Here is a 22,701-nt window from a genome sequence, read left to right as displayed (position 1 = left end):
GCGCACTCACAGAAGAACAGAGAAAGGATTTGGGTAGAAGAGCAAGTAGTACTGGGCTTCAGTATTACTTATAAGCTCTTCACCAGACCCATGACTTTCTTTCTCAAATGTCTCAATATTCCAGGAAGCAAAGAAACATGATCTCTCTCGCTGTCTCTCTTGCTGTCTGTCTGTCACTCTCGCTCTCTCTGTGTCTCTCTCACTCTGTGTCTGTGTGTGTGTGTGTGTGTGTATGTGTGTGTGTGTGTGTGTGTAGGAAAGATCTCAACTCATTGCCCTTAAATCCATTCCAACTCAAGCTGGCCCCATGTGTGTCAGAGCAGACTACTCCCTGGGGTCATCTTGATGGAAGATCACCAGGTCTTTCTTCCTTGACCCTCCAGCCTTTCACTTAGCCTAGCCTAAACCACTTGTACCCCCTGTCACCAAATCCTTAGTTCAAAACGTGATGGAGCCTCTCCTGAGGAGGACACTGTGGTTGCTCAGGGCGGTCACCGGAGGGCTGGGAGCTGATACCCGGGAGCTAAGTGGACGCATAGGGAATCCACAGCGCTGACCTCTGACCTGGGCCTCGGAACGAGCAATGAGTAATTCCAAGTCAAGGGGAGGTTGTCATTCCACCATCTCAATTTAGGGATTTGGCCAAATGGGACAAAGGGAAAGGAAAGCTTGGACCTTCGCTTGTGACGGGCAGGAGAAGGGAATGGTTGTGGTCATTAGGGCCAGTTGTGTCCACTTGGCCTTTACGGTCCAGATGGATGAACAGCTGGGATGCCCAAATGGAAGTAGGTTAGCTTTTAATCCTGTCTGAGTTCTGGAGGACTTTGCCTGGGGTTTTGATGCTTCTGTTTTTACAGAGACCAATGACTTCATTTTTAAACTGGAGTAATAGGAAGTTTATTTCCTAGACGCTTACAGGTGGCAGCCCCGCCCCGTCACTGGGCTTCTCCTTTTACAGGCATACCTCATTTTACTGCCCTCTGCTTCACTGTGCCTTGTAGATGTTGTATTTTTCACAAACTGAAGATTTGTGGCAGCCCAGAGTCGAGCAGCTCTGTCATCAACTTGCTTCCAGCCGCGTGAGTTCGTGCTGTGTCTCTGCATGGTGTTTGGCTGTTCTCACTCTGTTTCTGACATTGCCGTCATTTATGACACACCTGGTGGACCACAGCAGAGCGGGAACATGGTTCTATGCACCAAGAAGCCAAAGAATTCGTGTTGACTCGTGATACCCGAGTCATTGCCATGGTCTGGAACCTGGCACCTCCGAGCCTGGCTGGCATGAATCAGCTGTAAGGGGCAGCGCCTCCCCTGCTGTCTTCCCTCGTATGCCAGTTGCTCAATGTTCTTTCAGGCTCTGGATCCCAGCTTCTAACCCTCAGTGTTCGATGCCAGCTTCTCCTTTTACATCCTTCCTCACAGTAAGACTCTGCACAGAGGGCACTTTCTCACTTCGTGGTTCACACTCTCTTGAAGAAATCAAGTAACCAGACATGCTATGGAGATACCAGGTCGTCGTCTAGATACGAACCAATTCCACATGTATGAATAGATCATAAGAGACTTGGGCTGTGGGGTTTAGCACCACAGTAGAACTAAAGAATCCTTTGTGGTTTGTGTTGGCACAGGTTTGCTGTGTCCCCAGAGCTTTGTGTAGGAGATAAGAACAATTAAGAGGCAGAATGTGAAGCTTATCAAGCACTAACAGGCTGCTGGGAATGAAATGAGCCCGACGCAGTAACAGAATGCACGTCCTCCGGCAGCTTCAGGAATGACTGAGAGAGAAGAGCACAAGTCTGTGGCCGCTGACAAACCAGCAACATCCCCGCGTCCTGATTTCAAGTGGCCTTTGCACACTCCTGGGTCCGCTCAGAAATCATCCCAGTTGTTCGACAGCAAAAACCCCACACAGCAATAGCAGAATTGACCCCAATTTGTGGCAGCCTGGTTTATGTCAGAGACGTGGGCTTCATGGGGTTTTCAAGAACTGATTTCTTGGCGAATTCCAGGCCTTTCTTTCAAGGCACCTCAAAGTAGATGTGAACTGTGAACCATTAAGTTAGTGTTTACCTGAATATATTAGTCATTTCCACCACCCCAAGTCTCCAGGTTTTGGGGGATTTTTGTTGGTAGTGGGTATGGTGGTTTTTATTGGTTTGCACCAATTCATATACACTATGTTTGGGGGGTTTTTTGGGAGGGTATTAATTTCAATGAACATTTACAGTTTTGGATTTCCATTCATTCAGTGTTACACTTTTCTCCCTGCCCTCCCCTCACCCCATCCCCAGTTCGTCCTTCTCTTTGAAAAGTAAAAGAAAAATTCCCTCATTGATATGCAATCCCCCCCCGCACTCCCCCACCCACCCCACCACCCGCCGCCCGAGTATACTCCACTCTGCAATCTTCACTCCGGACTCTTATGATAATCATAATACCTTATATATTGCTTTTGAACTGTTCTTTCCCTCATACACTGTGTTTTATGTCATTAATTACTGTTGATCAGTGCCTTTTATCACTCCATCTCCTCAAGTCCCCGTTGCTCTTATCTGGTCCTTCTTCACCCCATCTGCCCACAGAACTCAGCTGCCCAGTGACCCCCTGCACTCCCCTTTTCTCTTTCCCCTTCGTTTTTCAAACATTTATCAGTATCTTTCACGTTTATCCTCCTATTTTCATGGTCGTGGTCTCCTTTGTCCTTTTGTGATTGAGTCTCATGCAACGTAATGTTCTCTCAGGAAGCACTTCTGGTTTAGCAGCAGGTACTTGGCGCTCCCAGCGGAAAGGCATCAGTTCTAATCTACCAGCTGTTCTGAGGGAGAAAGATGAGCAGGCTCTTCCCATGTGATTTGCTGCCTCTGAAAACCCACTGGAGGGTCAGCTGTGGGTGGGCTCCAACTTGATAGTGCATAACAGTGTCCTCTAGACTCTTCCATGTTGTCTGAAATATTGTGAACACTTCATTATTCTTAGTTAGTGTGTACTGTCAGAACTGACCCATACCTGACCCGTCAGCAGGTTTTCAGAGGCAGTTAATCACACAGGAGGAGATTGCCCATCCTTCTCCCAAGGTGCAGCCTCAAACCACATGCCTTCAGGATTGCAGTGCAGCTTCTTGCTGCTAGGCCACCAGAGCTCCTCATTGTTCTTCAGTGCTGCATAATATTCCACTGTGTGAATGTATCACAGTTTATCCATTTGTTTGTTGACAGGCATTTGAGTTGTTCCATTTTCTTGCTATTGTGAATAACACCGCTATGAACTTAAGTGTGTGTATTTCTGTTTGTGTTTCAGCTCTGATTTCCCTGGGGTATGCTCCTAACAGTTGGAATAGCTGGGTCATATGGGATTCCTATGTTCAGCTGTTTGAGGAAGCACCGTACTGTCTTCCATAACGTTTGTACCATTTTACAGTCCCACCAGCAGAGCATGAGAGTTCCAGTCTCTCCACACCCCCCACCAACATTCACTGTTTGTTGTCCTGTTGAACTTTACTACTGCTGTTGGGGTAAGATGGTATGTAATTGATGCTCTGATTTGCATCTCTGATTGCCAGTGATTTTGAACATTTCCTCATTTGTTGTTCATGCGAATGCCCTCTCTGGTGAAGTCTTTTCATGTTTCTTGCCCATTTTGTAACTGGATTGTCAGTCTTTTTCTTGTGGAAGTCCTGCATTCTGTAAATTTTAATTATTGGTTCCTTGTCTGAAATGTTGTTGCCAGATATTTTTCCCAGGCTGTGGGCTTTCTTTTCACCCTACCGGAGAAGGTTTCAGAGATTTCATTTTTAGAAGGTTGCTTTCATAAATTTTACATTCTCCTCGTTGTGCATTTTTTTTGCTATATTTGCACACCTATTTATACCATAGAAGAGGGCTTCTAGATTTATTCCTACTTTGTCTCTGATCATCTTTGTGGTTCTTGGTTTAACTCCTAGGTCTCTAATCCACTTTGAGTTGCTCATCCAGGCAAGGATGCCCACTGTCACCACTGCAGTATTGTGCTAAAGTACGAGCCAGCACAGAAAGGTAAGAGAAGGAAGTAAGAGGCATCCACATTGGCAAAGAGGTGCTAAAACAAGCACTGTATGTAAACAATATTATACTGTACGTGAAAAACCCCGAGACACAACATAAAAAGCTGTTAGGCGTAGTAAACTGATTTATTAGAGGGGTGGTATGTAAGATCAATGTAAAAAATCAGTTGTATTTCTCTACAAAAACAAAACGTGGGAAAGGAGAAACCGAAAAACAACACCATTTATACAAGATGAAATACTTAGGAACTGAAATACCACAGGCACTGTCAGAAGTTCAAGCTGGGTTTAGAAGAGGCTGTGACACCAGATATGGATCTTAGCTGAAAGCAGAGAGTACCAGAAGACTGTCTATTTGTGTGTTATTTCCTATGCAAAGGTGTTTGACTATGTGGATCACAACAAGCTATGGACAACATTGGGAAGAATAGGAATCTCACAACACCTAGTTGTGCTCATGTGAAACCTCTACCTAGACTCAGATGTAGCCATCTGAACACATCAATGAAACACTGTGTGGTTTAAAATCAAGAAAGGTGTGCTTCAGGGCTGTGTCCTTCCTCCAAACCTCGTCAACCTGTATGCTGAGCAGATCATTCAAGAAGCTGGACTTTATGAAGAAGAAATGGCTTCAGGAAGAAATGGCTTGAAGGAAGAGTTAACAACTTGTGTTAAGCAGATGAAACAATCTTGCTTGCTGAAAGTGAAGAGGACATGAAACGCTGCCACAGAAGATCAAAGAGTACAGCCTTCAATATGGATAACATCTCAGCCTCAAGAAAGCAGAAATCCTCACCACTGGACCAATAGGCAACATTGTAATAGATGGAGAAAAGACAGAAGTTGTCGACAATTTCATCTTGCTTGGATCTACAGTCAGATCATTGGTATCAGCAGTCAGGAGCACAAGTCATACTGTGTTAGGAAAGTGTACCGTCAGGGACCTCTCCAAAGTCCTGAAGAGCAAGGGCATCCGTTTAAAGACCAAAATGTGCTCAAAGAACTGGTTTGTCTTGGAGAAAATGCAGACGGAGTGCTCTTTAGAGGCAAGATGGTGAATCTTCACCTCATTTACTTTGGGTATGTTGTGAGGTGAGGCTATTTCTTAGAAAGGAACATCATACTTAGAAAGATGGAGGGTCGATGAAAGAGAGGATGGCCCCCAAAGAGATCGATGACACCATCATTGTGACAATGGGCTCAAGCATGTCAGAGATGGTAAGGGTAGGTCAAGCTTCAGATATATTGTCATCGGGTACTATGAGTTGAAGTCAGCGACACCTAACAGGAGCAGAGACGCAAAAGAACTTTTTAAGGAAAGCTACAAAATGCTACTTCAAGAAACAATAAGAGATCTAATTAAATGGGGAAATATTCCCTGTTCAGGCTTGGAAGCAGGAGTGGAATCCACTTCTGAAATAGCTTGCCTCCAGAAACTCTATGAACCTGGAGAAAGGATAAAGTTATACAAGCATTCAGGTCTTTCCTTCATAGGGTCGCTATAAGTCCCCTACAAATTGACAGCACTTAACAACAACAACAGCATAGAGAGAGATCATTTGGCCTAGTGGACAGAAAGTGATGCTACCAAGCAAAAGGTGGGTGATTTTAATCTGTGGACCTCAGGCCTGTTTTTTCAATTGTTTTTGGTGAAACGTTCTTCTAGTTCATATAGCCTTGTACTTGCTGTACAGAGGTAACTCGTGGTTGCTGTAAAGCTGAACACTGTGACACTGATGTGTCAAATGTGATAATGGTTACCCATGGTGGACAGTGTTTGGTGGAGCTCCTCGAATCAAACAAGCCTGGAAGCAGGAGGCATCCACTTCTGAAATAGCTTGCCTCTGGAAACCCTATGAACCTGGAGAAAGGATAAAAGTTATACAAGTGTTCAGGTCTTTCATTCATAGGGTCTCTATGAGTCGTCTACAACTCGACGGCACTTAAACAACAAGATAATGTGGATAGGAAGACCGAACATAGTGAAAATGGCTATCCTGTGAAAAGTATATGTTCAATGCAATTCTAATACAAATACCAAACTCATTCTTCAAGAACATAGAAAAGGCAATTTCCAGTTTAAGGAGAAAGACCTCCCAAATAAGCAAAGCTCTTCTGAAAAGGAAAAATCAAGTAGGGAGCATCACATTCCCTGATCTCAAACACTAGATAGAGAAAAGCCTGAGGTTGTCAACAATCACATTTGACTTGAGTCCACAGTCAGCACCCCTGTAGTAGCAGCAGTCAAGAAATCAAAGATGTGTTTCACTGAGGAAATCTGCTACTGAAGACCTCCCCAAATTCTAAGAGCAAAGATGTCAGTTTAAAGACCAAGGTGTACCTGCTTTAAACCATGGTCTTTTGGTTTACTTCCTGTGCATCTAAAATAGGACAATGTATAGGATGACAGAAGAATTGATGCCTTTGAATTATGGTGTTGGAGAAGGGTATTGAATATCCTGTATACTACCAAAAGAAGGAAATCTATCTCGAGGGAAGTGCAACCACAGTGCTCCTCAGAAGCAAGGATGCTGAAACTTCATCTCGTATACTTTGGGCATTTTGTCAGAAGGGACCAGCCGTGGGAGAGAGAAATCATGCTGGAAAAGAGAGAGGGTCAACCAAAGAAAAGGCCCTCTAAGAGGTGGACTAGCACGGTGACTGTCACAATGGACTTGAGCTGGAAGAGATCGAGAAAATGGCAGAGGACAGGGCAAAGGTCAGACCTCTCGTTCATATAGCCGCTGAGTCTACTCATGGCACCTAACAACACAACATTGTAGCCACTCTTCCCACTTCCTCACTGTGGTTCTCACTTCCCTCCATCCTTCCATCCTACCCTTTTTTGCCTTTTGAATGTTATCCTCGGACAATAATGTGACCCTTTTGATCATGTGTGATTGATTGTCTAAGGAGTGAGTTTGCATAAAAGGTTCTTTAATACACAAAGGACAGAAGAAAGTGAACCACAGTGGATGTTCTGTGCCCTTGAGGCATGTGACAGAAAACAAACGACCCCTCTGGGACGTGAGCTCTAGCACCTGTTTCCATTCTGGGGGAAAAAGCCTCTCAGGGCCCAGCCATGCAGGGAGGACGCCCTGACGTAGGCTATGTGCTGCTGGCCCTCACGTCTTCCTCATCTGCCCAGACACCATGTTCCAGCTCTCTGTGAGCTGTCCCCATTTACCAGGCAGATAAGATTTCAATAGGTTCCATTAACAATGCCAGTCTTGCCAGAGGCAGAATACTGGTCGGCTCACATTTTTTTTAGAAATTCAGTGAAATTGGTGTGGAAAATGGATTATTTAGGACTGGCACTAACTGTGGCTTCAGCCAGAGGGCTGGAGTCCCTGGGAAGGGGAGTTCTCTATGCCCAGGACCGAGCAGCAGCTTTGAATTTGCAGATCTGAAGCTGAATTGGGGCGTGGGCTGCAGGAGCAGGTCGTGGAAGGTTGAGGTGCCAAGAAGCACAGCGGTGGTGGACGAAGGCTGAGCAAACGGAGGCTTGGGACTCAGGTGGCAGACAGCAGGAACATCTGATACTCAGTTCTGGATGGCTGCTGTTTCCACACTGTTGGCCCTTTCACCTCCCGGGGTCCTTGGGGAGAATTGGGGCACACCCACGCCTGAGGTCTGGGATGGAAAGTGCAGAAAGGGATCCAGCACACTGATGCTGAAACACAACAGAGACAGGGCTTGCACGGCCACTGTTGTCAGGTGCCATCAAACCAGCACTGACTCATAGTGACCCTCTCCACAGCAGAATGAGACCTCCCAGAACACACCTGGTGCACGGCCACCTCCCATCAGCCAGTGGGGCTTGTGCTCAAGAGGTTTCAACGGAGTCTCTAGAGTAAGAACAGGAAGAAAGGTCTGGCTATCTAGAGTAATAATAGGACAAAAGGTCTGGCAATCTGCTTCTGCAAATGAGCCAGCAAAGCCACTGTGCATCACAGTGACCCAGTCCGAATGGAGAAGGCACAGAATCAGGCAGTGTTTGTTCCTTTGAATGTGCAGTCACCGTGAGTCAGAGGCCAATTCAGTGGCAGCGAACAGAACAGTAAATGTAACAGGTCACAAGGCAAGGCCAAGCTCAGTGAATACCAAGTCAAGGTGACAGACAGAGCATGAGAGATAGAGAGATCCTCAGGGGCTGGGATAACCAGGAAATGCCATGGGGTGAAGGAGGAACTGTGTTTGCATTTTTCATCCATCAGAATAATGATGTTTTACTAGACAGACCACTCACTCGTCAAGCGCCAGATGAAATCAAATGATGCTTCCCAAAAAACAGGCACAAAATTTGCACTTAATTTCCAAGGTCCCTGTACCTCTAAAAGTCCATCAATGGATTAGAATTCTATGGTTAACACACTTCCATAAATTCACAAGTTCTCTGTCTCCCTTCCCCTAAATCCTACACATAAGCTACCGGAGATCTCATCAAACCAGTGGGACCAAAAGGCAGAATTAATACCTTATTAAAAAAACAAAATGCATCCACCCTCTCTCTGTGGGATCATAATATTCAGGGGCGTCAGCTCAAGTCCATTGCCCTTGAGTTGAAACGTCCACAGCTGAATCTCCAGCAGGTGTTCTGAGGCTGTAGATTGCATGGGAGGCGATAGCGCACCTTTATCTCACAGGGCTACTGGTGGATCCGAACCTCCAGACAAGCTCTCAAAAGAGAGGCACTTAACCTGTGTGGTATCAGATCAACCCCCAGTGGACCACACCACTAGAACTCCTTTTTGTGGACTTGTTGTTAAGTGCTCCTGAGTCAAGTACTACTCATCGCAGCCCAGATCTGTTCAGAGGAACAGATCTGAACCCAGTCCTTTCCTGCTCCGTCCTTAACATCCTCAACACGCTTGAGGCCCTTGCCACATTTGCTGGATCAATCCATGTCTTTGATGGTGTTCCTCTCTTACACTGACCCTCCACCTTCCCAAGCATGATGCCCTGCTCCAAAGAACAGCTTCTCCTAGCAACATGGCCAAAGTCTGTGAGAGAAAGCCTCACCGTCCTTGCCTCCAATGAGCATTCTGGTTGCAATTTTTTCAAGATAGATATTTGCCCCTTCGGAAGTTCATGGCGTTTAGCCATGTAATAGTCAACTTCAGGAATATAATAGTCCCTTGATCTGTGTCAGATTGCAAACCAAGAACAAACCTTTTGCCATCAAGTTGAAACCAACCCATGACCCTAATCTTACAGAGTAGAAAGTGGAATTGGTCCATAGAGATTTCAGAAACAGACTGCCAGATCTTCTTGGGCAATACGACGGGGTGTTTGCAGGCTGGTAGCAGGAAGCTCTGGGGCCGAGGCTATAGGGAGCTGTGTGGCTAAGTCTCTGGAGGTTCGAATCCACCAACTGCTCTGTGGAAGAAAGTTGGACACTTGTCTCTCGTGTGATTTACAGCCTCTGAAAACCCGCTGGAGTGTCAGTTAGGAGATGACAATGCCTTTGGGGTTTGTTACCCTTTAAATTGAGCATACAGCATTTGCACTCCTGAGGGATCTTGGATTACACAGCAGGTGTGTACATATTCTGAGTCCTATAAGACAGCGTTTCCTTAATCAACATAGAACATTTCGACTCGGGAGAACCAGGGTTAAGGATTTTAATTCCTGTCTTAGCTCAACCATTTACTCACTTCTGGCAAATCCCCTTCTATCTCCACGTACTAGTTTCTTCATCTATAAAATGAGTCAATGATCAAATTTGCTTTAGTCATTTTACATCGTTGTTATGAGGGCCAGATGGGCTCACAGATGTGAACTATTTAAATACACGCCTCCCCCACCCCAGAGCTATTTGAATAAAAGGCATTGCCATGTGTACATTTTTTTTTTTTTTCGTTCACTTCCCAGAAAGGAAACAGGATTGAATACTGACATCACAGACGTTTGGTTTTCAATGGAAATCACCATGCACAATGTTCTAGGTTTAAAATAGCACCGCCCATGTTGACAGTGCCAAGTCATTCACACTAATGCCAAGTGAGAGCCGAGCCCTTAATCCCTCGAGGTTCCCATTCATGTAACCTGTGTTCCCTCCCCACGGCACTTCATTGTATAGGAAATGGGTGGGGTGTTTGCTCAGATGTCAGCATTGTGTCAAGTTCAACTGCAGGTGAGCTCGCTTGAAAGACACGCTCAGATTTAACCTGGAAATCTTTTCAAGAGCTGAAATGAATTTGTCAACTTCAACGGTTTCCATCTTAAATTCACGCAGTTCAAGTTACTAAAGGCGTTGGCTGCAGCCTCTGTCCTGAGCTGATGCAATCGAGTGTAATCACTGAGAGTGGCGATTGCAACCAAGTGGCTCACATTGCAACATTACCCCTAAGAAAGAACCCAGCCTGCAGAGGACACAGGGCAGACACCACACCCATTCAGAGTGACAGATGTCCACCACTGGATTGATATGACCTCAGGACAGAACTGTGTCCTTAGTAAGTCCCAATGGCATTCCTTATAGAACTCTTTAAAGAACGGAAAATCTGAAATAATCACTTTCCTTTTGTTTAAGACAAATGTACGTTCTATAAATGAAAAAAATAAAGCAAATCTACTGTCATCAAATCTATTCTAACTCAGGGGACCCTCTGTTGGATGTTCAAGGCTGTAAATCTCAATCAAAGCCAACTGCAGACTACGTTTTGCTCCTGTGGAGAAGCTGAAAGCTTCCAACCTCCAACAGCTAAAATATCCATGCTTTTCTGAGCCATGATCCCTCTGACATGAGCGATGGTGAAGAAATCACTCACTCACTCATCGCCGTCAAGTCAGAACCCAGTTGTGGCTCACTTTCCAGGAGATTTTCAGAGGCAATAAACTGCACAGGAGGAGAGTGTCCATCTTTCTCCTACGTAAACAGATGGTGAATTCAAACCACCTGCCTTTGAGTTGGCAGTGCAACTCCTTCTCCGTTAGGCCACCAGGGCTCCCTGATGAAGAAATGTTGTTGCCATCAAGTCAAGGACGACTCAGCCACCCTTTGAACAACAGATCTGAGCCCTGTCCTATCCTGTGCCGTTCTCATCATCTCTGACACCCTTAAGCCCATTGCTGGGGTCACTGTCCATCTCATTAATGGTCTTCCCCTTTTTGGCTGACCTTTCCAAACATGATGTCTCTCTCCAAGGAATGTCTCTTCTAGCAACATGCCCAAAGTATGTGAGATGAAGCTTTGTCATCTTTGCCTCCAAGGAACCTTCTGGCTACACTTTTCCCAAGATGTATCTGTTTGTTTCTTTGGCAGTTCATGGGATATTCGGTATTCTTCTCCAGCACCACCATTCAAAGCATCAATTATTCTTCTGTCATGAATAAATAATGATTGAAAATTTTATGAACTTGGTGAAAAAGATACATTTCCAACAAACGGAAAGAAATTCAAATGTTAAAAACTAGGACGTGAGTCCAGAATGAAGGCTGTATAGTGGAGTGGATTTGGGGGAGGGATTGTATAACAATGAAACAATTTTTCTTTTACTTTTCAAAGAGAAGAATGAACTGGAAGGGAGGGGTGGGCAGGGAGAAAAGTGCAACAATGAATGAATGGAAATCCAAAATCTCTGTAAATTTTCATTAAAATTATTTTTAAAAACCCTAAAAGAACACTATTATGTGCATTATCATCCTTAAATTGCTTCAAGTCCATCACAAGCAGAAAATCTCAAAGCCATCAGAGAAAAACATGTCGCAGTAACAAAGATTAGGATGACGGGATACTTGGCATCAGGAATAATGCAAGCTGAAGACACGATGGAAAGAAAAGGACTAGAAACAAGAATTACACCTCCAAAATCTATCCTTTTTTTAAACAATGGAGGCCGGTGGTTAACAGAGAAGAGAAGGGAGGGAGAAGGGGGTAAATGTCAGTGGTAGAGAAGTTGAGTGACGGGAAAAGCAATACACAAAGAGTTTATCAGACATTGTAATTCCAATAATCACTTGTAATTAGTTTTTTTTAAAAGCAAAATGTGTGTGAATACGCAAATGAAATTATAATTATGATATTATTTTCTAAATCACAACAGAAAAAAATAACAGAAGCAAAATATCAGAGGAATGAGCTGATGCCCAGCTGGCAACATAGAACATTCGGATCAAGAACACGGCATGTGAGTCCTGGAGGGAAACGTAGGACAGAGTTTCAAATTCTTAAAAAGTTCAGACATAGTGGACCTCTGCGGCAGGTGGAGTTCCCAGCTCATGGCTCTGAGGTGCTCTTCAAATCTTAAGCTGAAATTACCTCCTGAAGTCACCTTTAAACTAAGTTAATACTTTTGCCTCTCCTCCATCCAAAATTGTCACCTTTGAATATTTCATGCGTTTTTTTAAAAAAGTCTATATAAGACCAAGGGATCAACAGCTATTTAAAGCATAGATGAGACAGCAGGAGATTAAATAAATGAAAGCATAACAACTAGAACAAAAATAATAAGAATGTTGATATGGGAAGAATTTAACTAATATTATTGATTATTAAGGGAGCTCTGGTGGCCTAGTGGTAAGAATCTGTGCAGCAATCCTAAGGGCACAGAGTTCAAATCCATCAGCTGCTTCCCGAGAGAAAGATGAACAATCTCCTCCTGTGCAATTATTAGCCCCTGAAAACCCCCTGGAGGGTCAGCTGTGACTCAGTTCTGACTGAACAGGAACCAACATCAAAGGCAACATTGATTATCATGTCTAGAACCCGTGAAGCAGAAGCAATTTTACTGAGAAGATTTTCACCAAAAAATAAACATTTTTAAAAATGAAGGCACAATAAGGACATTTTCAGGCCCAGAAAAATGCATCATCAGTAGATCTGCAAGACAAAAAAAAAAGTTTTCAGAAAATATTCTTCATGCAACAAAAAGCAATTTGCCAGTTCAAAATCTGAGACCAAATCATAGATATTAAGACCTCCAGAAGTGATTACTACACAAGCAACATAAAGATCTCTTTCGTATTATTTAAACATCTTTTAAAAATCAAGGACTATTTAAATTAAAAATAGAAACCATAGTGGTTATTTAATACTAATATAATCTGGTAGCCTAGGGGTAAAAATCTGTGCTGCGATCCTGAAGGCATGTGGTTCTAATCTACCAGCTGCTCCACAGGAGAAGAATGGGCAGTCTCCTGTGTGATTAACTGCCTCTGAAAACCTGCTGGAGGGTCAGCTAGGGGTCAATTCCACCTCAACGGTCCTCAACAACCATTATAAAATATCTGAAAATATATAATAATGGTAGTCTAGGTGGGGGAGGAAAATGGAGTGTACAACTAGAATTAATAAATATGTTTAGAAGCTTTCAGGATATAAATGGAATATTTGGAAAACCACTTTTTCTATACATTAGCAACAAAAAAATTTAGAGCTTTAAACAATACCTTTCATAATATCAAAATTTTGACACAATTAGGGATAAATCTGCAAACCATATTAAGTCTTGCATAGCTGAGTATTAGCCTACTTCATCATATGACGCAGCTCAATGCCAATGTCCACTCGGAAAGAAAACAGATACCGCTTTTGTTGGCACGTAAAATACTTTATAAATGTCAACCAGGTCAAACTGGTTGCTGAAAAACGACTCATACTCAGGTTTCACTCTGGAGCTTACTAGTCTTTGGTCTTTTACTAAAGATTTTCCAGGGTTGGAACCATTATGAGTTAAACGGCACAAAAAACAAACGACTCCATTACCGCTGAGCTGACTCCAACGCCTAGTGACCCACACGGTGGAGGAGAAACCTGGGCTGTATGGAATCTTGACTCATTTCCTTTGGAGCCCCAGGTGAGCTTGAACCACTGACCTTTCTGTTAACAGTGGAGAACTTGATCATTATACCATCAAAGCTTCTTTAACTGGTTACCAGTGTTCACATTTTCTATAACCTTGCAGATTTCTGTCTACTTGTTTTATTGATTATTGAGAGGGTGTTGAAATTGCTAGATAGAATTATGGTTTGTTTATTTATTTCTGCTTGCAGTTCTATCAGATTTTATTTTTATTTTCTTGAAATAAAAATATCAACCTACTCATAGCTAAGCCTCCAGCAGGTTTTCAGAGGCCGTAAATCACCTTAAGGGAGGAGATTCTCTTTCTCCCAAGGAGAAACAGCCTGCCTTTAGGTTGGCAGCACAACAACCTACCCAATTGCCCACCAGAGCTTATTTGGTAAAAATATATTAACATAGATTGTGACATTTTATGTATGCAATTCAGTTATATTTATTGCATTCAAATTGCCAACTGTTTCCAAAACGTCTTCAACCTCCCCATACTCACCAAACATCTCCTCAGCCTTGGAAACCCAACTGGGGGGGGGCGGCTATGAGTCGGGAGCAGCACACCAGCAGGGAGGGAGTCCCACCGGTTTTGAGTCCATAAATTTTAATGTTCTGTTTTTATCAAAATAACTCTCGACCACCTCTGATAGAAGACAGCTGGTACACACATGTACACATACATAGTTCATTGTTAGTTGAAAGCAGTTGGAAAAAATCCCAGGTAAAGTCCTAGCAAATGAGACAGTGGATGGAATGATCCCGCATTCCCACATCACAGTTCCCCAGCGAGGCCAGAGCAGTCTGACAGTGAGCAGAGTATCATGGAAACAAATCTGTCCTGGAAGAAACAGCAGGATGCCTGTGAGAGGCAAGGATGATGAGACTTCGTCTCACATATTTGCGGCATGTTGTCAAGAGGGCCCAGTGCTTGGGGAAAAGACATCATTCTTGGTCAGGTGGGGCCTCAGTGAAGGAGAGGAAGCCCCTCGATGCGATGGATGGACACGGTGGCTGCAGCGGGGGGTTGAGCAAGCGGGGCTTCCGAGGACGGTGCCGGATCTGACAGGGTTTCCATCTGGGCCCCAGGGGATCCCCAAGAGTCAGGTTTGCCTCCACGGCGGCACCTAGCAACAACAATCACCTAATAGTGTGCATCACTGGGTAGAATAAGAGGAACTTGGCATGAAGAAAATGGTCGAGAAGGCATTATGTACAATTTAATAAACCTTTTTTAATAAAACTGCTTTGAAAAGCAGGATTTTAAGGAAATTTCCTTCAAATGACAAAACATACAGCAATCTGAAGCCAACAGCTACGTCCGTACACAATGATAAAGTGAACATTCCTTCTGAGGCCAGAAATAAAACAGAAACACTACATTTTTCTTTTTTTCAAATATGTTTGCAATTTGTTGGCTTTTCTTCTTCCTTCTGTGTGGTCCTTGGCCCAGGGTTGGTTCCCACCATCCATTCCAAAGACATTTTCTGTGAGCTCTGGATAGTGGGGTGTTGGGGGACTTGCACTTCATTTCCTAATTTAGTTAGTCATAAGAAAATCCTACCCTAGTCACACAGACTACGGAGCTCTGGTGGCCTAGTGAAAAGAAGCTATGCTACAATCCCAAAGACACGCAGTTCAAATCTACCAGCCGCTCTGCAGGAGAAAGATAGGCAATCTCCTCCAATGCAATGGACTGCCTCCGAAAACCTGTTGAAGGGTCAGCTATGGGTTGGTTCTGACTCGACGGTACACAACAACAACAGTCACACAGTCTAACAGTAGAAAAGAAAAAGAAAAATGATCAGGTGGATACCCACACAGCTGCATCAGATATTACCAGATTTTATGAAATTATTATGATAAGTCTTTTTATTTTTAAAGAGTTATATCCTCCAGGACAGACTTTTCCTTATTTTTTTGCCAGTGACTTCAATGCAGCGTCCACTTCCTCCTTCATTACCATTGACTCCTGCTCTTATGATACTTCCTGAAATTTTTCAGTGTCAGTTCCTTTTGTTAGAAATTCTGTGTATTCCCTCTATCTTCTTTTGATGCTTTCTGGGTCATTCTATATACTGCATCTTTCAGTATTTAGACTCGAGCCTTAAATTTCAGTTCTCTCAGCTTGAGAAATGCAGAGTGAGTTCTTCCCTTTTTATTCTCCAATTCCAGCTCTCTGCACATCCCATTATAATACTTTGCTTTGTCTTCTCAAGCTGCCCTTTGAAATCTTCTGTTCAGTGCTTTTACTTCAGCATGTTTTCATTTCTTGATGCTCCAGTGTAATTTTTAGTCTCTTCTGACATTCATTTCAGTTTTTTCTTTCTCCTCTGTCTTTGTAATGACCTTTTGCTTTCTTCATGGGTGATAGTTTTGATATTATCCCACAACCCATCTGGTCTTCAATCATTGGTATTCAACACCCCAAACCTATTCTTAAGATGATTTTGAAACTTGGATGGAATAGATTCAAGATCACATTTTGGTTCTTGTGAATTTAGTTTCGTTGTCGTCAGCCTCAATTTGAACTTGTTTAGAGTGATTGATGGTGTGACTCACAGTTAACCCCTGGCCTCATTTTGACAGCTTCTCCAACAATTCCTTCCACAGATACAGACGATCTGACTCCTATGCAGCCTTGAAGATCCACGTGTAAAGTCGCCATCTGTGCCATTTAAAAAAGGTATTTGTGATGAAGAAATCCTTGAAAATATTCGATCATTCTATTTCCAGCCTCATTACTGTGACCTAGATCATATTTCCCAACTATTATTCCTTCTTCATTGTTTTCAACTTCTGCATTCCAGTCACCAATTATCATTAATGCATTTTGATTGCATGTTCAGTCAATTTCAGACTGTAAGATTTGGTAAAAATTTTCAATTTTGTTTTTTTTTTAGTTGGCTCTATATGTTGTTGCTGTTGTTGTTATGTACCATTGAGTCAGAACCGACCCATAGCTGAGCCTTTTCTGGGTTTTCAGAAGGAGTTAATCACACAGGAGGAGATTGCCCATCCTTCTCCAGCAGAGCGGCAGGTGGCCTCGAACTACGTGCCTTTGGGATTGCAGTGCAGCTTCTTCTGTTTTTCATTCCCAGTATAATATACCATATGATTATCTGATTCGAAGTGGCCAGAGCTGGTTCATATCATCTCATTAATGCCTAATATGTCGATGTTCGTGCATTCCTTTTTTTTTTTTTTTACAATTTTCTCGGTTTTCCCAACATTCAAACTGTACATGTTCCGTGTTCTAGCTATTAAAGGACAATTGCCATTATTTGTCCTCATTTCAACTGCCTTTCAGGAAATCAGGAGATGTCCTGGGAAAGTCTGCAGTTAGGAACCTGTCTACAGTTTTGAGGAGTAATGCTGTCAATTTGAGGACTAAGATGTGTCTGGCTCGGGCCATGGTCTTTCCAATTACCTGCTTTGTGTCAGATCTGGACAGTGAATAAGGATGCCAGAACAAGAATCGATGCCTTTGGGGTGTGGTGTTGGAGAATACTGAACATCCCAGGCAGAGCCAAAGAACAAACAAATATGTCTTGAAGAGGGTGCAGCCGGAGTGCTCTTCGGAGGCAAAGATGATAAAGCTTTACCACACATACTTCAGGCGTGTTGCTAGAAGGGGCTCTTCCTTTGAGAAGGGCATGATACTCGGAAAGGTGAAAGGTCAGCAAAGAAGAGGAAGATTGTCGACCATGTGGTGACTGCCGCCATTGGTTCTAATGTGTCATGAAGTGTGAGGACGACACAGAATAGGACAGGGTTCAGATATGTTGTTCACAGGGTCACTATGGGTCATACTCCACAGCACCTAACAACAGCAACAATTATCATCCAGGGAACACTAGTGGGCTAGTGATAAGAAACTATGCTGTAACCTAAAGGCACTTGGTTTAAATCTACTAGCTGCTTCGTGAGAGAAGGACGGACAATCTCTTCCCGTGCAATTTACTGTCTCTTAAAACCCAGTGGAGAGTCAGCTATGGGTGGGCTCCAGGTCAACGGTACACAACAACAACAACAACAATCCTCTAGGTCAGAGAAAAAATAAACAAAACCAAAACAAAAAATTTCTTAAAAACTAAGATTGTAGAGATTCATCCTGGAAAGGGTTAAACTGGGCAGCTCCTTGGAGGCAAGGATTCTGAGGCTCCGGCTAACATACTTTGGACATGTGAGGAGAGACTGGTCCTTGGAGAGGGACATCATGCTTGGGAGGGTGGAGGGACGGCGCAGGAGGGGAAGGCCCTCTATGAGGTGGATTGATTCAGTGACTGGGGTAATAGGGATGGGAGTGTCAGAGACAGTGCGATTGGCACAGGACAGAGCAGAGTTTAGGGCTGTTGTACATAGGGTCGCTATGAGTCGCAAGTGACTCCACGGCACATAACAACAACTACAACAAGATTGTAGAGATGCTTCTTTCAAATGACAAAGCCAGATAGCCATCTTGAACCAAAAGCTCCATGGGAAGTCGGACAATGAGTGAGATGAAGGCATTTGTGCCTTTGTGTTGTGGTCTGACTGCCAGGAGGGTGTGACGTTTGACTTAGCAAAGCAGCTCCTGTGTACTGGCCACACCTGAAGGGCCCACACCTGGAGTGCCCACACCCGGAGGGCCCACACCCAGAGGGCCCACACTGGGAGGGAGGGCTGGCTGCAGGAGCTTTCTTTGTGCCAAGTCTGGAGAAGGTACTTGTCACTTCTGGGCTTCTACTCCCCAGGAACCTCATACAGCCTTGGTGTCTCTCTTCTCCCCCCTCTGCTGCTCTCATCTCAAAACAGATCATCCCCAAACCTTAATCTGATGTCATTAAAACAACAAAGAAAACCACAATTGTACCCTAAACCAAGCCACTGCTTTGAATTTCCTTCCATCCACATTGAGTTTCCAGGGCTGTAAATCTTTCCAGGATGCGTCTGTATTTCTTTCTATCTGGCGGGTTCAAACTACTAACCATTTGGTTAGCAGTCCAATACCTTATGCCCAGCATCATATAGGGCTCTTTAAGCAAAGGCCTAACAGTTGAGACACACAGTACTTCCTTCCCAGGGACACAATCCAGTTCACACTGTGTCTTAAAGTTGTGTGGGTGTTTTCGTCTACTCTCTATATCGACACTCTATTGGTTTCCTCTGGCTACCATAACACAAATTCTCAAAAACTGAGGACAAAGTGAAGACTGGAAATATTTCCAGAAAGAAAGAGCAGGTCACAAATAATCGGCGGTTGGACTTCTCAACAGCATCAGAGAACAGGAAGAAAATGAAACAATGACATCAGTGCTGTGAAGGCATTTACTTGGCCAGGAATTCTATACTCATTTAAACTCTCAACCTAACCTCGATGCAAAAGAAGTACGTTTTCAGACACGCAAAATGGTAAGAGATTTACCAAATGAAAAGTCAGATGATTATTAATGCCAAGGAAGTAAAAACTAGTTGTACAAGAAAAATGCTACAGTATCCAGTTGTGAATTTACATTGTTCTAAAAATATAAACATCAAGTTGTTAATAGTAGAAACCAGAAGTTTATACTGGAAAGATATAAAAAAGAGCAAAGTGAAGAGAGAAAGATTATGAGGGATTATGAGCAAAATTGTCATCTTCCATTGTTATAAGTTAAATTTATAATGTTGTCAAAAAAATCAAAATATAGTAATAAAATCTTATCAGAATAATGGAGTGAAATGTTAGCAGTAAGATTTGATGTCCCAGTAGCTGGAATCAGGTAGAAAGTGGCAAGGGCTATAACGATAGCTTCAGTTATCATCACTGTAGACCTTTTTGACTTTTAAAGCATGTCTACCTAATTTTTAAGTAAAAAAATAAAAAAGAATTTTTAAATGGATGACCTTGTAGAACATTTTGCTGAGATATATCTCAGCCACAGAAGGAAAAATATTGCATAGGGCCACTATTATAAAATGGGACTGACATTGGGGTTGAGGGAAGACAGAGAAGAAGGGGAGAAATGATGTATACTCCATTGAAACAGATGAGAGAGAGAACTGTTTAAAAGAGTATATGATTGGGTATTATTGTCATGAAAGGAGTCCAGAATGAAGGCTGCATAGTGGAGTGGACCTTGGGGGGATGGGCTGTATAACAATGAAAGAATTTTTCTTTTACTTTTCAAAGAGAAGAACGAACTGGAGGGGCAAGGTGGGCAGGGAGAAAAGTGCAACAATGAATGAATGGAAATTCAAAGTCCCTGTAAACTTTCATTAAAATTAATTTTTTTAAAAAAAGAACTTTTATAAAGAATGAGCCCAAAGGCTTTGATGACATGAACTCTCGGGTTGAAGAGAGTGCCTGTATTCTGAGGTGTAAAGATGACAAGGTGATATTCAAAGAAATGGGATGGGACTCTGGGTTCCCATGCTCTGAGGAATGTGAAGGCTGAGTCCACAGTATCTGAGTTACGAGGGGTCATGAGCTCCAGCTGAATGAGATGCACAAAAGGTTTCAAAGCCTCGTCCTGGACTATGAAGCCCTTACTCTAGGAGAACTCCGTTTTCTCAAGCTTGGCCTGAGATACCACCCTCTAGCAGGAATCTAGGTCCTGGGCCAGAGACCAAGACTTACAAAAAGGAAGGGAGAGTGAAGAGATGGACGCGGTGGGGGGAGCGGGAGAATGCTAAAGGAATAGGGGAGAGAGAGGGAAATTGTTAATTAGCCATTTATTAACTGTCTGGTAGGGGTCCAAGACTTTGTTAAGTATGTTACATACATTGTTGTTGTTGATTGTCATCAAGTTGAGCACACCTCATAGGGATCCTGTGAACAAAAGGCCCGAAGCCTTCTATAACTATCGTCATTTCCCCAAGTTCATAGAGTTTCCAGAGGCATGTGGCTTAGGAAGTGGATGCCACTCCTGCTTCCAAACCTGTCTTAAACTGAGAGCTCCACCAAACACTGTCCACCATGGGCAGCTGTTATGGTATTTGCCTCCCTACCCCCCGCCCCCCGCCCAATGGCACAAGGTTCAGCATCACAGAAGACCCAGATTACCTCAGTACAGCAAATTAACAGAGGAGTGCCGTACAACTTAGAAGAATGTTCCTTTAAAATAAAATAACGCTAGGCCCTTGGGCCCAACTGACTTTTAAATACAAGGGCCCTCCATACACACACACACACACACACACACACACACACACACACACACACAACATACATATATACATATATGTACATATATACACACACACATATATATACACATATGCACACATATACACACACAAAAGGCCTGAAGCCTTTCTATAACATTTATTTTCACATCATAATAATTCTGTATTTCTCTTATCTCATTAGGATCTCTGTTGGTGTACAGTATAACGTGTTGGACTTTTAACCAAAGGTTGGCAGTTCAGATATATATACCAGCTGCTTTGGGAAAGAAAGATGGACAGACACCAACAGAGAGTTACAAGTCAGAGAGTAAGTACCCTCAGTCTTCACTTATCAACGATCTCATCATTTGACATTTCACATTGATGGTAATGAAAAACACCTTCCTATCCTGCACCTTAATATACATCTGGCAGTAATGAACCCCAAGGTGTCAAATTACTGTCATGCCAGGTTGTAATGGTTAAGGTTGTGTTGACGTGGTTAGGATGTGGTTCTCCGTAATTGGGAGTTACGCAGTGATACTACTTGGCAGTTATATAATAGTCACATCCTCCGTTTTCATATAATGTCAATTTTCACTTCATGAGCTGCGGTTTGGGAGTTCACCTTGTCAGTAAGAGAGCAAGTATGTGTACTTTACTGTAGTGAAACAATGGCTGTTGTTATGTACTGTCAAGTTGAAACCGATGCCTAGCTGACCCTCCAGTTTCCAGAAGCAGTGAATCACACGGCAGGAAATCATTCCTCTTTCTTCTACAAAGAAGCTGGTGGATTCGAACCACGTGCCTTTGGGTCGACAGTGCAACTCTTTTCACTAAGCCAGTGACACAATGTGAGGTATGTCACACAAAAAGACTGCTGACCTTGTTTATGTCTTGTTGTGTACATTTTCACCTGAAAGGTAAATATATAAAAGGCTGGCTTTTTTTTTTTAATTTTTTTTTTTTTAAACCTATGTTCTAGTGCTAAGATGTTTTACCTTGGTTGGTAAGTTTCTTTTTCCGGAGCAAGATCTGAGGACATCTGAAAGCTGAGCTTCCCCTGCAGTTTCACTGGCTGTCTTACAGGTCAGGACCCCACTTTTCTGCAAGACTCACACCCCTTGAGAGTCTAAGGGAAGTTTTGGATCTACAGAGAGTCAAGAAAGATGACTCTTGCCCCTTTGCTCCCCAGAATGACACAAAGTCTGCACTTGTGTGTGTGTGTGTGTGTGTTTCAATTTTTTTTTATTAATTTTACCTAAAGTTTACAGAGACTTTGGATTTCCAGTCATTCATCGTTGCACTTTTCTCCCTGTGCACACCTCCCCTCCAGTTCGCTCTTCTCTTTCAAAAGTAAAAGAAAAATTCTTTCATTGTTATATAATCCCTCCCCCCAAGTCCACTCCACTACGCAGCCTTCCTTCTGAACTCCTGTCATGACAATAAAACCTAATCCCCTATCCCTTTTAAACAGTTCTCTCCCTCATCTGTTTCAAAGCAGTATACATAATTGTGTACTGCATTTTTCTTCTTTTTTTAATTCATGCACCACTCTAGGTAGCTCACTGCTGAATCTGCAAACTACTTAAGAAAGGGCTGTATCTGTCTTGGCTCTGAAGCTGCTGGGAAAGCCATGGGACTGGAGCGTTAGGTTTCCCAAATAGACATGGGATTAAGGTTCAATATTTGGCATCCACCAAATGCAAGTCCTGGAGGATGCACCCGCAGCTGGCCT

The sequence above is a fragment of the Elephantulus edwardii genome, unplaced genomic scaffold (genome assembly GCF_000299155.1).
Source record: "Elephantulus edwardii isolate Elephantulus edwardi_28Jun2011 unplaced genomic scaffold, EleEdw1.0 scaffold00014, whole genome shotgun sequence".
NCBI lineage: Eukaryota > Metazoa > Chordata > Mammalia > Macroscelidea > Macroscelididae > Elephantulus > Elephantulus edwardii.
This window is presented reverse-complemented; position numbering follows the sequence as displayed.